Here is a 17,850-nt window from a genome sequence, read left to right on the forward strand (position 1 = left end):
GTTGCAACTTGCAACTAGTACTCCGAGTCCTAAGCAGACAATCACAAAATATATTATTATACTGGTGGTCAGTGTGGTCACAACAATGGCAGTGTGGCACTGACTCTGGCAGCAAAAGTGTGCACTGTACGTTATATGTACTCCTGAGTCCTGCTCTCAGACTCTAACTGCTCCCCACTGTCAGTGTCTCCCCCACAAGTCAGATAATTAATACAATACACAGTCACACTATCTAATCTATATCACTTCAGCAAGTAGTATAGTAGTATAGTAGTACTCCTCCTAATAGTAATAATGCTCCCCAAAATACTGTGTCTCTCTCGTCTCTACTGTGTCTCTCTCTTCTCTAAACGGAGAGGACGCCAGCCACGTCCTCTCCCTATGACTCTCAATGCACGTGTGAAAATGGCGGCGACGCGCGGCTCCTTATATAGAATCCGAGTCTCGCGAGAATCCGACAGCGGGATGATGACGTTCGGGCGCGCTCGGGTTAACCGAGCAAGGCGGGAAGATCCGAGTCGCTCGGACCCGTGAAGAAAAAACTGAAGTTCGGGCGGGTTCGGATTCAGAGGAACCGAACCCGCTCATCACTATTATAAAGGTGAGGTCCAAGGAGCAGTTGTTGGTCGGAGTAGCACTATCTCGGGAAGTGCTACAACAGCACGGATGGATTCTATACATTCCAAAATCACAGCTGGTTCCTACCACACGCCTACTGTTCCTGGGGATGGTTCTGGACACAGAACAGAAAAAAGTGTTTCTCCTGCAGGAGAAAGCCAAGGAGCTGTCATCTCTAGTCAGAGACCTCCTGAAAACAAAAACAGGTATCGGTGCATCACTGCACACGAGTCCTGGGAAAAATGGTAGCTTCTTACGAAGCAAAATTCCATTCGGCAGGTTCCATACAAGAACCTTTTAGTGGGACCTCTTGGACAAGTGGTCGGGATTGCATCTTCAGATGCATCGGCTGATAACCCTGTCTCCAAGGGCCAGGGTATCTCTACTGTGGTGGCTGCAGAGTGCTCATCTTCAAGAGGGCCGCAGATTCGGCATACAGGACTGGGTCCTGGTAACCACGGATGCCAGCCTTCGAGGCTGGGGGGCAGTCACACAGGGAAGAAATTTCCAAGGACTTTGGTCAAGTCAGGAGTCGTCCCAACACATAAATATTCTGGAACTAAGGGCCATTTACAATGCCCTAAGTCTGGCAAGGCCTCTGCTTCAAAACCAGCCGGTACTGATCCAATCAGACAACATCACGGCAGTCGCCCATGTAAACCGACAGGGCGGCACAAGAAGCAGGATGGCGATGGCAGAAGCCACAAGGATTCTCCGATGGGCGGAAAATCACGTCTTAGCACTGTCAGCAGTGTTCATTCCGGGAGTGGACAACTGGGAAGCAGACTTCCTCAGCAGACACGACCGACACCCGGGAGAGTGGGGACTTCATCCAGAAGTCTTCCAACTGTTGGTAAACCGTTGGGAAAGGCCACAGGTGGACATGATGGCGTCCCGCCTAAACAAAAAACTAGATATTGCGCCAGGTCAAGGGACCCTCAGGCAATAGCTGTGGACGCTCTAGTGACACCGTGGGTGTACCAGTCGGTTTATGTATTCCCTCCTCTGCCTCTCATACCAAAGGTACTGAGAATAATGAGAAAACGAGGAGTAAGAACGATACTCGTGGTTCCGGATGGGCCAAGAAGAGCTTGGTACCCAGAACTTACAGAAATAATATCAGAGGACCCATGGCCTCTACCGCTCAGACAGGATCTGCTACAGCAGGGGCCCTGTCTGTTCCAAGACTTACCGCGGCTGCGTTGGACGGCATGGCGGTTGAATTCCGGATCCTAAAGCAAAAGGGCATTCCGGAGGAAGTCATTCCTACGCTGATAAAAGCCAGGAAAGAAGTAACCGCAAACCATTATCACCGTATTTGGCGAAAATATGTTGCGTGGTGTGAGGCCAGGAAGGCCCCAACAGAGGAATTTCAGCTGGGTCGTTTTCTGCACTTCCTACAGTCGGGAGTGACTATGGGCCTAAAATTGGGTTCCATTAAGGTCCAGATTTCGGCTCTGTCGATTTTCTTCCAGAAAGAACTGGCTTCACTGCCTGAAGTTCAGACTTTTGTAAAGGGAGTGCTACATATTCAGCCCCCCTTTTGTGCCTCCTGTGGCACCGTGGGATCTCAACGTGGTTGAGTTTTCCTGAAATCACATTGGTTTGAGCCACTTAAAACTGTGGATCTGATATATCTCACGTGGAAAGTGGTCATGTTATTGGCCTTGGCTTCGGCCAGGCGTGTGTCAGAATTGGCGGCTTTGTCATGTAAAAGCCCTTATCTGATTTTCCATATGGATAGGGCAGAATTGAGGACTCGTCCCCAGTTTCTCCCTAAGGTGGTATCAGCTTTTCACTTGAACCAACCTATTGTAGTGCCTGCGGCTACTAGGGACTTGGAAGATTCCAAGTTACTGGACGTAGTCAGGGCCTTAAAAATTTATATTTCCAGGACGGCTGGAGTCAGGAAAACCGACTCGCTTTTTATCCTGTATGCACCCAACAAAATAGGTGCTCCTGCTTCTAAGCAGACTATTGCTCGCTGGATTTGTAGCACAATTCAGCTGGCGCATTCTGCGGCTGGATTGCCGCATCCTAAATCAGTAAAAGCCCATTCCACAAGGAAGGTGGGCTCATCTTGGGCGGCTGCCCGAGGGGTCTTGGCTTTACAACTTTGCCGAGCTGCAACTTGGTCAGGGGCAAACACGTTTGCAAAATTCTACAAATTTGATACCCTGGCTGAGGAGGACCTTGAGTTCTCTCATTCGGTGCTGCAGAGTCATCCGCACTCTCCCGCCCGTTTGGGAGCTTTGGTATAATCCCCATGGTCCTTACGGAGTTCCCAGCATCCACTAGGACGTCAGAGAAAATAAGATTTTACTCACCGGTAAATCTATTTCTCGTAGTCCGTAGTGGATGCTGGGCGCCCATCCCAAGTGCGGATTGTCTGCAATACTTGTTTATAGTTATTGCCTAATTAAAGGGTTATTGTTGAGCTATCTGTTGAGAGGCTCAGTTATATTTCATACTGTTAACTGGGTATAGTATCACGAGTTATACGGTGTGATGGGTGTGGCTGGTATGAGTCTTACCCGGGATTCAAAATCCTTCCTTATTGTGTCAGCTCTTCCGGGCACAGTATCCTAACTGAGGTCTGGAGGAGGGGCATAGAGGGAGGAGCCAGTGCACACCAGATAGTACCTAATCTTTCTTTTAGAGTGCCCAGTCTCCTGCGGAGCCCGTCTATTCCCCACGGTCCTTACGGAGTTCCCAGCATCCACTACGGACTACGAGAAATAGATTTACCGGTGAGTAAAATCTTATTTTATTCAATGGTGTGGCACTTGCAGCATATTCATTTATGATATATATATATATATATATATATCTATCTATCATAAATGAATATGCTGCAAATATATATATATATATATATATATATATCTATATATCTATCTGAGCTTAACCTGCTTCTGAATAAAAATTAAGTGTGTATATATATGTGTTAATCATAACATACTGGACACACATTTTATATAAATATATTTACCATATATCTCTAGTAAGCACATACTGTATATAGGTATGTTATATATTTAACACATACATACACACACACTTAATTTTCATTCAGGAACAGGTTAAACCCAGTTTACTCATGGGGCTGGGCAACTCTTATCCGTATGCTCCGCCACCACATAATGGAGCAAATTGGGGGGATGCGGGAGGGGCAGAGCTAATGATAGTGCCCCACCCCCTTCTACTATGTATTACAGAGGGATCAGTCCATTCAGGGGTTTTTTTTAATATTCAAACCTCCCCTCCTACATGTGCTAGTGCCAGCCTACTCCTCCTGTCTTCTGGATGCCACCTCCCCTCCACCTTTAATACCCAGCACCCCTGCTCCTTCTCTTGTCCCCCATCTCCTACCTCCTCCTGTCCCTGGCTCACCTCTAATAACAAGCACCCCTCCTCTTGTCCCAGCGTCCTCCTCGTGTGTCCCCAGCTCCACTTTCCGCACATCAAGACGACGGGAGTAGCCATAATGAATTGCAGGCAGAGCACGGCGGCCCCCAGCCAGCTTATACAGAATAAGATAAAGGTAAGATTAAAAAAATGATTTTGTTATATTTTAAAATGTATTTGGGTGCCTATGTATCCAGAAGAAGAGCCGTAAAAGGGGACTCTGTCTGGCGTAATGTGTAGAAGCGGGCTCTACCTGGTGTAAAACATATAAGCGGTGCTACTGTGCAGCATAATACGAATTGGCGTTATTCTGTGGCCATGCCCCTTCCCCATGAAGCCACACCCCTACATTTTTTACGCGCGCACTGGCCCAATTTTCAAGATGCGCGCGGGGGAAGGGGGGGGGGGGGGCGCCGATGGTGTTTCTTGCACACAGCTCCAAAATGTCTAGTTACGGCACTGCCTGTCCCTCACCATATGACTGACCCTAAGGATGACATATTTACACAATTTGCTTAATTTAATATTTCTCTTACGTCTTAGAGGATGCTGGGTACTCCGTAAGGACCATGGGGTATAGACGGGCTCCGCAGGAGACATGGGCACTCTAAAGACTTTAGAATGGGTGTGCACTGGCTCCTCCCTCTATGCCCCTCCTCCAGACCTCAGTTAGATCCTGTGCCCAGAGGCGACTGGGTGCACTGCAGGGGAGCTCTACTGAGTTTCTCTGTAAAAGACTTTTTGTTAGGTTTTTTATTTTCAGGGAGCACTGCTGGCAACAGGCTCCCTGCATCGTGGGACTGAGGGGAGAGAAGCAGACCTACTTAAATGATAGGCTCTGCTTCTTAGGCTACTGGACACCATTAGCTCCAGAGGGTCGGAACGCAGGTCTCACCCTCGCCGTTCATCCCGGAGCCGCGCCGCCGTCTTCCTCACAGAGCCGGAAGATAGAAGCCGGGTGAGTATTAGGAAGAAAGAAGACTTCAAAGATGGCAGAAGACTTCAGATCTTCACTGAGGTAACGCGCAGCTGTAACGCTGCGTGCCATTGCTCCCACACAGACACACACAGCGGGCACTGTAAGGGTGCAGGGCGCAGGGTGGGCGCCCTGGGCAGCAATAAAAACCTCTAGAAACACTGGCCTATGAAGGAGATACTGCGGAGGCAGTATATTAATAAAGCCCCGCCAGTATAAATAATTTGAGCGGGAACGAAGCCCGCCGGTGAGGGGGCGGGGCTTGGTCCTCCAGCACTAACCAGTGCCATTTTCTCCACAGCACACTGCAGAGAAGCTGGCTCCCCGGACTCTCCCCTGCTGAACAAGGTTACAGCATACTTATCTACTCTCCCGGAAGCTGCGGGAGGCTCCCGTTTTTTTGGGTAGCACCCCGCACCCCCGGAAGAGTGGGCAGGTCTCCCGCATCCTGCTCGCACCCTAGTGATGCGAGCAGGATGGAGAGATAACCTCCCGCATTCGCAGGTCCGTCGGGTGGAGAAGGGGTTAAAATGACGCAAATGGCGTCATATTAGTCCCACCCCCTTCCCGCAGACCCGCGAATCGCGGCATTTCCCGATGCGGGGGCGGGGCTTAGTGATGTCACAGTCCGCCCCCGCCCCCCGAAAACACCTGCAGCGTCTCCTCTCAAGGGCTTCTCCCGGAGAGGAGAAATAAAATGTAGGTAAGTATGGGTTACAGAGGGCAAAAAAGAGGGGCGGGGGCACATTTTATTGGCGCAGTGAGTGTATATATATATATATATATATATATATAAAAGCACTGAATACTAACTGGGATTTTATTCCAGTGTCCAGTGGCGCTGGGTGTGTGCTGGCATACTCTTTCTCTGTCTCTCCAAAGGGCCTTATTGGGGGACTGTCTCCATATAGATATATCCCTGAGTGTGTGGGAGTGTCGGTACGTGTGTGTCGGCATGTCTGAAGTGGAAGGCTCATCTAAGGAGGAGGTGGAGCAGATGATTGTGGTGTCTCCATCGGCAACGCCGACACCTGATTGGTTGGGTATGTGGAATGTTTTAAATGCAAATGTGGCTTTATTACATAAGAGATTGGACAAAGCAGAGTCCAGGGATAATACAGGGAGTCAATCAATGGCTTTGACTGTGTCACAGGGCCCTTCAGGGTCTCAAAAACGTCTCCTGTCCCAAGTAGCAGACACTGATACCGTCACGGATTCTGACTCCAGTGTCGACTACGAAGATGCGAGGTTACACCCAAGGGTGGCCAAATGTATTCATTATATGATTATTGCAATAAAAGATGTTTTACATATCACAGATGACCCCTCTGTCCCTGACACGAGGGTATGCATGTTTAAGGAAAAGAAACCTGAGGTAACCTTACCCCCATCTCATGAGCTGAACGCATTATTTGAAAAAGCTTATGAAACTCCAGACAAAAAAACTGCAGATTCCCAAGAGGATTCTTATGGCGTACCCTTTCCCTGCACAGGACAGGGTACGGTGGGAATCCTCACCCAGGGTGGACAAGGCTTTAACGCGCTTGTCCAAGAAGGTGGCGCTACCGTCTCCAGACACGGCGGCCCTCAAGGATCCTGCTGATCGCAGACAGGAAACTACCTTAAAATCAATTTATTCACATACGGGTGCTTTGCTCAGACCGGCAATAGCATCGGCTTGGGTTTGTAGTGCGGTAGCAGCTTGGACAGATACCTTGTCAGCTGACATTGATACCCTAGATAGGGATACCATTTTATTGACCTTAGGTCACATTAAGGACGCAGTCTTATATATGAGAGACGCTCAGAGAGACGTTGGCCTACAAGGTTCAAGAGCCAACGCCATGGCGATTTCTGCTAGGCGAGCCCTGTGGACCCGCCAATGGACGGGTGATGTCGACTCAAAGAGGCATATGGAAGTTTTGCCTTACAAGGGTGAGGTGTTATTTGGGGAAGATCTCGCGGACCTGGTTTCCACAGCTACCGCGGGTAAATCTACTTTTTTGCCTTATGTTCCCTCACAGCAAATGAAAACACCACAATATCAGATGCAGTCCTTTCAGTCGCATAAGTAGAGGTCGGGGCTCTTCCTTCCTCGTCAGAGGTAAGGGTAAAGGGAAAAGAATGCCTGCCATGGCTAGTTCCCAGGAGCAGAAGTCCTCCCCAGCTTCTACTAAATCCACCGCATGACGCTGGGGCTCCACTGAGGGAGTCCGCGCCGGTGAGGGCACGTCTTCGACTCTTCAGCAACATCTGGGTTCAGTAAGACATGGATCCTTGGGTGATGGAAATTGTATCCCAGGGCTACAAGCTGGAATTCGAAGAGGTGCCTCCGCGCCGAATTTTCAAAGCGGCTTTACCAGCTTCTCCCCCAGAAAGGGAGATATTTTTAGCTGCAATTCAAAAGCTGTGTCAACAGCAAGTGATTGTCAAGGTTCCCCTAGTTCAACAGGGGAAGGGGTACTATTCAACCCTGTTTGTGGTTCCGAAACTGGATGGCTCGGTCAGACCCATTCTAAATCTAAAATCCCTAAACCTGTACTTGCAAAAGTTCAAATTCAAGATGGAATCGCTCCGGGCAGTTATCTCCAGCCTGGAAGGGGGGGATTTTATGCTGTCACTGGACATAAAGGATGCATGCCTTCATGTCCCCATATATCCCCCTCATCAGGCGTACCTGAGATTCGCTGTACAGGGCTGTCATTACCAGTTTTAGACGTTGCCGTTGGGGCTTTCCACGGCCCCGAGGATTTTCACCAAGGTAATGGCGGAAATGATGGTGCTCCTGCGCAGGCAGGGAGTCACAATTATCCCGTACTTGGACGATCTCCTGATAAAAGCGAGATCGAGAGATCAGTTGCTGAAAAGTGTGTCGCTCTCCCTGAGAGTGCTCCAGCAGCATGGCTGGAGTCTAAATCTACCAAAGTCACAGTTGGTTCCAACGACTCGGCTATCGTTCTTAGGCATGATTCTGGACACGGAACAAAAGAGGGTTTTTCTCCTGATGGAAGAAGCCCAGGAACTCCAGAACATGGTAAGAGACCTGTTAAAACTGAACAGAGTGTCAGTTCATCAATGCACTCGAGTAATGGGAAAAATGGTGGCGACCTACGAGGCGATCCCCTTCGGCAGGTTTCATGCGAGGACATTTTAGTGGGACCTTCTGGACAAGTGGTCCGGGTCCCATCTTCAAATTCATCAGAAAATAAGCCTGTCTCCCAGGGCCAGGGTGTCTCTCCTGTGGTGGCTGCAGAGTGCTCACCTTCTCGAGGGTCGCAGGTTCAGCATTCAGGACTGGGTTCTGGTGACCACGGACGCGAGCCTCTGAGGATGGGGAGCAGTCACACAAGGAAGAAATTTTCAGGGACTATGGTCGAACCAGGAGGCTTGTCTACACATCAACATTCCAGAATTAAGGGCCATATACAACGGCCTACGACAAGCGGAGAATCTTCTTCCCAACCTACCGGTTCTGATTCAATCAGACAACGTCACAGCCGTGGCTCATGTAAACCGCCAAGGCGGGTCAAGGAGCAGAGTGGCAATGGCGGAAGCCACCAGGATTCTTTGCTGGGCGGAAAATCACGTAAGCGCTCTGTCAGCGGTCTTCATTCCGGGAGTGGACAACTGGGAAGCAGACTTCCTCAGCAGACACGATCTCCATCCAGGAGAGTGGGGACTTCATCAAGAAGTTTTTGCAGAGATAACAAGTCTTTGGGGACTTCCTCAAATAGACATGATGGCGTCACGCCTCAACAAGAAGATTCGGAGGTATTGTGCCAGGTCAAGGGACCCTCAGGCAGTATGTGTTCCCTCCTCTTCCTCTCATCTCAAAAATATTGAGAATCATACGACGAAAAAGAGTTCGGACAATACTCATTGTTCCAGATTGGCCTCGAAGGGCCTGGTATTCAGATCTTCAGGAGATGCTCACAGAAAATCCATGGCCTCTTCCTCTCAGGGAGGACCTATTGCAGCAGGGGCCCTGCGTATTCCAAGACTTACCGCGGTTACGTTTGACGGCATGGCGGTTGAACACCGAATCCTAGCTGGGAAAGGTATTCCGGAGGAAGTCATCCCTACTCTGATAAAGGCTAGGAAGGAGGTGACGGCGAAACATTATCACCGTATCTGGAGGAAGTATGTATCTTGGTGTGAAGCCAAGAATGCTCCTACGGAAAATTTCCACTTGGGCCGTTTTCTCCACTTTCTACAGACAGGAGTGGATATGGGCCTGAAGTTAGGCTCCATTAAGGCACAGATTTCGGCCCTATCTATATTCTTTCAGAAGGAATTGGCTTCTCTCCCAGAAGTCCAGACTTTTGTAAAGGGAGTGCTGCACATCCAGCCTCCTTTTGTGCCCCCAGTGGCACCTTGGGACCTTAACGTGGTGTTACAGTTCCTAAAATCTCACTGGTTTGAGCCTCTTCAAACAGTTGAATTAAAATTTCTCACTTGGAAGGTGGTCATGTTGTTGGCCTTGGCAACTGCAAGGCGGGTGTACGAATTGGCGGCTTTATCTCACAAAAGCCCCTATCTGATTTTCCATGTGGATAGAGCAGAGTTGAGGACGCGTCCTCAATTTTTGCCCAAGGTGGTTTCATCGTTTCATATGAACCAACCTATTGTGGTGCCGGTGGCTACGGGAGACTTGGAGGATTCCAAGTCCCTGGATGTGGTCAGGGCCTTAAAAATTTACGTAGCCAGGACGGCTCGGATTAGGAAAACAGAGGCACTGTTTGTCCTGTATGCAGCCAACAAGGTTGGCGCTCCTGCTTCTAAGCAGACTATTGCTCGCTGGATCTGTAACACGATTCTGCAGGCTCATTCTACGGCTGGATTGCCGTTACCAAATTCGGTTAAGGCCCATTCCACTAGGAAGGTGGGCTCTTCTTGGGCGGCTGCCCAAGGCGTCTCGGCGTTACAGCTTTGCCGAGCAGCTACTTGGTCGGGTTCAAACACCTTTGCAAAATTCTACAAGTTTGATACCCTGGCTGATGAGGACCTCATGTTTGCTCAATCGGTGCTGCAGAGTCATCCGCACTCTCCCGCCCGGTTTGGAGCTTTGGTATAATCCCCATGGTCCTTACGGAGTCCCCAGCATCCTCTAGGACGTAAGAGAAAATAAGATTTTAAACCTACCGGGAAATCTTTTTCTCCTAGTCCGTAGAGGATGCTGGGTGCCCGTCCCAGTGCGGACTAATTTCTGCAGGGCTTGTATATAGTTGTTGCTTACATAAGGGTTACGTTACAGTTAAGATCAGTCTTTGGCTGATGCTGTTTTGTTCATACTGTTAACTGGTTGCGTATATTCAAGGTTATACGGTGTGGATGGTGTGGGCTGGTATGAATCTTGCCCTTAGATTAACAAAAATCCTTTCCTCGTACTGTCCGTCTCCTCTGGGCACAGTTTCTCTAACTGAGGTCTGGAGGAGGGGCATTGAGGGAGGAGCCAGTGCACACCCATTCTAAAGTCTTTAGAGTGCCCATGTCTCCTGCAGAGCCCGTCTATACCCCATGGTCCTTACGGAGTCCTCAGCATCCTCTACGTCTAGGAGAAAAAGATTTACCGGTAGGTTTAAAATCTTATTTTCTGTTTAAATTACTCAATAAGACACTTTTGTCCTAGGGGGGCCGTGAAAACAATTCTGATACTCTAGGCCGCTGTGATTCCAAAAAGTTTGGTATCTACTGACTTTCATGCTTCCGTGTCCACGTGGCCTTGCTTACATGGTAATACTATTAGGGACTTGACAGAAAGGCTGAATAATGATCGTACCTCAATGAGAAAAGCTTTAATCAGTAAATGTTCTGATAAACTAGTGGTACAGCATTTACTGGAACACAATCATCAAGTCTCAGTGTTACTCTGTATTCTTTGACAGGGGGCAACAGGGCCCAGTTGTTGTAATAAAAGGAGGCACAGTGGGTCAGTCACAATGGACATGGTTGCCCCCAAGGGCATCAATGAGGCAAATTCTTTCAGATGGTTTCGGTCACTATTTTAAAATTTTCTAGCATGAAAAAGAAAAAAAATTCTTTCTTGCTTTTGGTATTTGACTGGGTATGGGACTCATGGTCGACAGTGTCTAGGTCGACACCCATTAGGTCAACACCTATTCGGCGGCAGTGGCTAGGTCTACACTAGAAATAGGTTGACACAGCCATTAGGTCGAGATGAACATGGTCGACATGAAAAAAAGGTCGACATGAGTTTTTCATGTTTTTTTTGGTGTAGTTTTCTTCGTAAAGTGACTGGGAACCCCAATTAGTGCACCGCGTCCCCTCGCATGGCTCGCGGCTTCGGGCAAGGTGCCTTGGTCTGCTACCGCTGCGCTTGGCACAGGTTACCGTTCCCAATCATAGTCCACGTGGATCGTAAAGTATCAAAAAGTTCCAAAAAATAAAAACAAATGTGAAAAACTCATTTTGACATGTTTGCATGTCGACCGAATGGTTGTGTCGACCTATTTCTAGTGTCGACCTATTCACTGTCGATCAATGGGTGTCGACCCAGAGTCCAGATACCATTTGACATACATTTTTTTTTGCTGTTTGAAATTATTTCATGTATAAAATATTGTGGTAAATAATAAAAACATTTCTTTACAACTAACTTGAAGTTTGACTAATGTCGTCATGATGAGTTAAAAACTATATATGAGATAGCGGCAATAAGACGTTATACATAATTTGTTCTGTAGCCTTGAAACCGTTAACATCATTTTCTGACAGAATATTCATATTGTGTTTACGCTGCAGTGACCTACATAGCAGTGACGTGCGGTGAGGTCTGTGGCTGGGGAGGCACTGGATGAATCACTAGCGCCCCCCTCCCCCCTTTGTTGAATATTTTTTTTTAAATGGGGCTCCCCATATTTAAGAAAAACCAGCACCAGGCTGAACCAGCCAGGGGGAGTAATGCCATAGCAGGGAGACACTCAGTATGGGGTCCCCCTGCCATAGCATTAAACACCCCCCAAACCAGTCAGCCCAGGGTTGGAATTCCTCGAAAGTGGGGACCCCAGAAAAATTAAATGGGGTCCCCCCTCTCCTGAGCAACAACCAGCACTGGGCTGAAAGACTAGTGCTATGCCCCACACCTCTGGTGGCGGTGGGTGCTGGGTTCATGCCATGCTAATATTGTTCTTTACAGGGGGCCTACAGGTCCCAGCAAGCCTGCCCCAGCATGCTGGCACTTGGAGAACCACAAGTGCCAGCAGCCCGGACATAAAGTGCCTGCTGGCACCTGTAGTCCTCCTGTAAAGAAAATATTAAAATAAACACACAACACATTTAAAAAAAAAAAAGTTTATTGTACAGGGTCTTCACCTGGGGGGCGGCGGCCTTTGGGCAGCTCTTTTGCATGGCCGCCGCCCATCCAGGACTTCCACGGCGTCTTCTGGCTTCACTTGGTGGGCGGCGGCCGTTAAGCTCTTTTGCATGGCCGCTGCCTATCCAGGACTTCCACGGCATCTTCTTGCTTCAGGAGCTCTTCTCTGCTCCACCTCCGCCGTCGGACTGACAGCCGCTCCCTCGAGCTGACTTATAAGTCAGCCAGAGGGGGCGGAGCGATGACACGGCGAGTTGTGATTGGCTCGTGGCGGCCAACTTGAATTTCAAAAATGGTGCTGAGGCGCCATTTTTTAAATTGGAAGCCGCTCTCCACTGCCGAACTCTGCAGAATGGCTGGCAGGGGCTGGATCCTCTCGGATCCAAGTCTGCCACCAGCCTTTCCCTGCCGGGTACCACCGCCACGATTCCCGTTGCGTCGTGCCGCCGCATGTGCCCGCTGGACAGCGGATCCAGTGGATCCACTGGCCCAATCACATCTGGGGGACTGACAGGGGCGTGAATTCATGTGGGCTGAATGTACGCCCCTGTCATTGAGGTACCAGTATAGGTGCCGCTTCACCATCTATTTTCAATGGGCTTTTACAGCCCATTGCTTCACCCTGCCCCCTGCCCGCCCCTTGCTGCCCGGACTTTAATGTTAGCAGCGGGAGGCACCACTCCCGATGCCTCCCACCCTACGATGCAGGCATATACACAGGGGGGAAATGGTTAAAATAATAAAAGAAGATATTTATCACAGACTCTGTGTTAGAAATACCTTATTTTTATTCCTTTAATCATTATGACAGGGGAGGCACTGCCTCCCCTGACTGCACGTCCCTGCTATATAGTACCTAGAAGTATGTATATTTCTGTTACCCACAACTATGTATGTTTATGTTACCTACAAGTATGTATGTTTATGTTACCTACAAGTATGTATGTTTATGTTACCTACAAGTATGTATGTTTATGTTACCTACAAGTATGTATGTTTATTACAAGTATGTATGTTTATTACAAGTATGTATGTTTATGTGTCACCGCCATTGAGCCGAGCAGAACGCTGGGGGGCCAGGCCTCCAGACGGGATGATAGGGCCATAGTGGATTAAACTAATATCATAGTTTCATAGTTCCAGGGTTAATCCAATATATATATATATATATATATATATGTAAATAATATTTTTCTTTGTATTAAATTCCATGACAAAGTGATAGTTTTCTTTGGTATGTACAATCTCATGCTGTTTATAGTTCAGGAGGTTCATCCTTTCAAATGTTCTTCAAAGGATTCATGAATGGCCTGCTCAGTGTAATCTCCCTCTCTCTGAGGCCTTTTCATTATTTCATAGTCATTTTCATTTTTCACCTACTTTTCTAAAAATTAATTACTACCCATTCATTTAAAAGGTAACACATGAGATTTCACTGAAGTCACCTGCTGACCCCGAAATGGAATGCTGGTATGATAATAACGCTAACAATAGTATGGGGATTCTACATTCATCAAGCTCTGAGAACTGAAAGTTTTTGGAGTTTGACAGCAGGAACCGTTGCCGTTGCATTTAAGACAGGGGAACCAGAGGGGGAGTCTTTATATTAGATTGTGCACTCCCCCCCTACATGAACCATTTCAGGAGGGACATAATGCTTTCTACAGTACCTGGACTTCCCTGTTCTTTCACTGACTGGCCACTGGGCCAATCAAAACATGGGGCCGGGCTTTACAGCTGTTGAGGGTGGGGCTATTCTTCCTGCCAGTCAGTAGCCCGGGGTAAAAAAAGTTTGCAGGGTTCCTCACAACCCAGCGGCTGCACATACAGCTGAGAACATACACATGACAGAGGGGTGTACACACTGGGCAGTCGCCTGACAGCAATACACCTGATAGGCTGCAATACTACAGGATACCCATCAGCCTCCGGTAATGCCCGGCACTATGTACACTACACTGGAGGAGGGCAGGAAGTGGCGGTCACACAGGGCACTGATGCCGCCTATACTTGCTCAGTGTGCATATAAGGGGCCCCCGGGTGACTGGTGGGAGCAGCATGGAATACAGTACAGGCCAGGAGTGTGAGCGGCGGAACAGTGGACAGGTAGAGTGCCAGGCCACTGTCAGCTCGCTAAGCCCGGGCTGGTGTGATGTATCCTCGGCACTAGTGATGAGAGTGCCGGGGGTTGCAGTGTACATGGCAAGGTGTCTTCTGGGTGCTACAGCGCACACACTAACCTACGCAGCAAGGCAACAGGTGGGACCAGGGCCGGATTAAGGATTGTTGGGGTTCCAGGGCAACTAATTTGTGGGGTCCCCTAACGATAAAATTATAAACATCATGCTACACTGTGTCCCAGTATGAACATTATGTCACTGTGCCCCAGTATGAACATTATGTCCTGTGCCCCAGTATGAACATTATGTCACTGTGCCCCAGTATGAACATTATGTCCTGTGCCCCAGTATGAACATTATGTCACTGTGCCCCAGTATGAACATTATGTCACTGTGCCCCAGTATGAACATTATGTCACTGTGCCCCAGTATGATCATTATGTCCTGTGCCCACAGTATGAACATTATGTCACTGTGCCCCAATATGATCATTATGTCCTGTGCCCACAGTATGAACATTATGTCACTGTGCCCCAGTATGAACATTATGTCACTGTGCCCCAGTATGAACATTATGTCACTGTGCCCCAGTATGAACATTATGTCACTGTGCCCCAGTATGAACATTATGTCTTGTGCCCCATTATGAACATTATGTCACTGTGCCCCAGTATGAACATTATGTCACTGTGCCCCAGTATGATCATTATGTCACTGTGCCCACAGTATGAACATTATGTCCTGTGCCTACAGTATGAACATTATGTCACTGTGTCCCCAATATGATCATTATGTCCTGTGCCCCAGTATGAACAGTATGTCTTGTGCCCCAGTATGAACATTATGTCACTGTGCCCCATTATGAACATTATGTCACTGTGCCCCAGTATGAACATTATGTCACTGTGCCCCAGTATGAACATTATGTCACTGTGCCCCATTATGAACATTATGTCACTGTGCCCCAGTATGAACATTATGTCACTGTGCCCCAGTATGAACATTATGTCACTGTGCCCCAGTATGATCATTATGTTACTGTGCCCCAATATGATCATTATGTTACTGTGCCCACAGTATGAACATTATGTCCTGTGCCCACAGTATGAACATTATGTCACTGTGCCCCAGTATGAACATTATGTCACTGTGCCCCAGTATGATCATTATGTCCTGTGCCCACAGTATGAACATTATGTCACTGTGCCCCAGTATGAACATTATGTCACTGTGCCCCAGTATGAACATTATGTCCTGTGTCCCAGTATGAACATTATGTCCTGTGCCCCAGTATGAACATTATGTCACTGTGCCCCAGTATGAACATTATGTCACTGTGCCCCAGTATGAACATTATGTCCTGTGCCCCAGTATGAACATTATGTCACTGTGCCCCAGTATGAACATTATGTCACTGTGCCCCAGTATGAACATTATGTCACTGTGCCCCAGTATGAACATTATGTCACTGTGCCCCAATATGATCATTATGTCCTGTGCCCACAGTATGAACATTATGTCACTGTGCCCCAGTATGAACATTATGTCACTGTGCCCCAGTATGAACATTATGTCACTGTGCCCCAGTATGATCATTATGTCACTGTGCCCCAGTATGAACATTATGTCACTGTGCCCCAGTATGAACATTATGTCCTGTGCCCACAGTATGAACATTATGTCACTGTGCCCCAGTATGAACATTATGTCCTGTGCCCACAGTATGAACATTATGTCACTGTGCCCCAGTATGATCATTATGTCACTGTGCCCCAGTATGATCATTATGTCACTGTGCCCCAGTATGAACACTATGTCCTGTGCCCCAGTATGAACGTTATGTCCTGTGCCCCAGTATGATCATTATGTTACTGTGCCCACAGTATGAACATTATGTCACTGTGCCCCAGTATGATCATTATGTCACTGTGCCCCAGTATGAACATTATGTCCTGTGCCCCAGTATGAACATTATGTCCTGTGCCCCAGTATGAAAATTATGTTACTGTGCCCCAATATGAACATTATGTCACTGTGCCCCAGTATGAACATTATGTCCTGTGCCCCAGTATGAAAATTATGTTACTGTGCCCCAATATGAACATTATGCTAAACAGTGCCCACAGTATGAACATTATGTCCTCTGTCCCAGTATGAACATTATGTCCTGTGCCCACAGTATGAACATTATGTCACTGTGCCCCAGTATGAACATTTTGGAGAAGGGCCCCGTTACTCCCCAACCCCTCAGAGCCCAAAGGCGTACTGAGGGGAAAAGGGTCTGTGGGTCCCTCCTTGCCGAGGCGCAGAGGGACCCTCGTGTGTCCCCAAGGTTGGCCAAAGCTTCCCCCTGGGGACCGAAAACAGCGTCTGGCCCTCCCCAAAAGGAGAGGGCCTCAGCAACTAGGGGAGAGGGTAGCTCATAAGGGTCTCTCCTAAACCCCAACGAAAAACCGTGAACGTGACATACTAAACAAAAATAAGTGCTGTGCATAAATAAATAAGCCCCAGCCAGAAGGCCGGGGAGGGGGATAAAAAATTGTCCTTGCCCTAGCCAAAAGGCCAGGGCAAAGGAAAAAGTGCATCAGAAGTTGGGATGTGACAGTGCTAGTGCCATCAAAGTGCAAAGGCGCCTGCACCAGTGCAAATTAAGGCATCCCTAGGTCACCCCAGGGGCACGTGTCACCTCGAGCTTCGAGCCGCTCCCAGTCTCTCAGCCAGACCAAGTTTCATACCCGCTCTATGCCAGGGTCAACCCCCAGTACGAGAGTAGATACTAAACCAGGCCGTTCCCTATCCAACGTAAGGGTGCCTTATACCCATACGAAGTAGGGATACTCGGGCCGGTTTTTCTCCACTCTCGACCAGGGGCCTTGCCACACCCCGGCATGGTACTCCACAAGGTGTTTCTCCATTCCACATCTAGTAACCTCTCACGCTCCTAGTGTAAGAACAGGTACTCCACCCTGTGTTTCCCTCGAGCAGATACTACACTTGATCTTAGCCAAAAGGCCGAGAAGCGACAAGTCTTTAAAGATTGAAATAAGTAAAACTTTCATGTCAGCGACACATTTTAAATTAGCAAGGGTCAGGGGCATTTCTGGAAAGGAGGAGGCCCACATGCAGGCTCCATCTGGGCCCCTCCTCTATAGCCGGCAGCGCTTAGCTCAGGGCACTAGGGTCACTGTGGGACCCTAGCTCTGTCCCAGAGTCTACAGTGCATGTGCAGTGACCATTTTCCCAGTGATTTTTCTACTGCACATGCGTGAAACACCGGGAAAATGGCGCCGCACCATTTTACCAGTGATTTCTGCGCCGCGGTACTCCCGAGGGTAAGTATTACAAATAATGGGTGCAGGGTGGTGCAGTATGGGCCGCCCTGGACCACAGGGGCC

General features: G+C 48.4%; 1 pseudogene; it reads right to left on the reverse strand.

Moving 5' to 3' along the window:
- Nucleotides 1–17,355: 17,355 nt before the first annotated feature.
- Nucleotides 17,356–17,479, reverse strand: LOC134953704 (U2 spliceosomal RNA; annotated as a pseudogene).
- Nucleotides 17,480–17,850: the final 371 nt, after the last annotated feature.

Source organism: Pseudophryne corroboree, chromosome 8 (assembly GCF_028390025.1).
Source record: "Pseudophryne corroboree isolate aPseCor3 chromosome 8, aPseCor3.hap2, whole genome shotgun sequence".
In the NCBI taxonomy this organism is placed as follows: Eukaryota; Metazoa; Chordata; class Amphibia; order Anura; family Myobatrachidae; genus Pseudophryne; species Pseudophryne corroboree.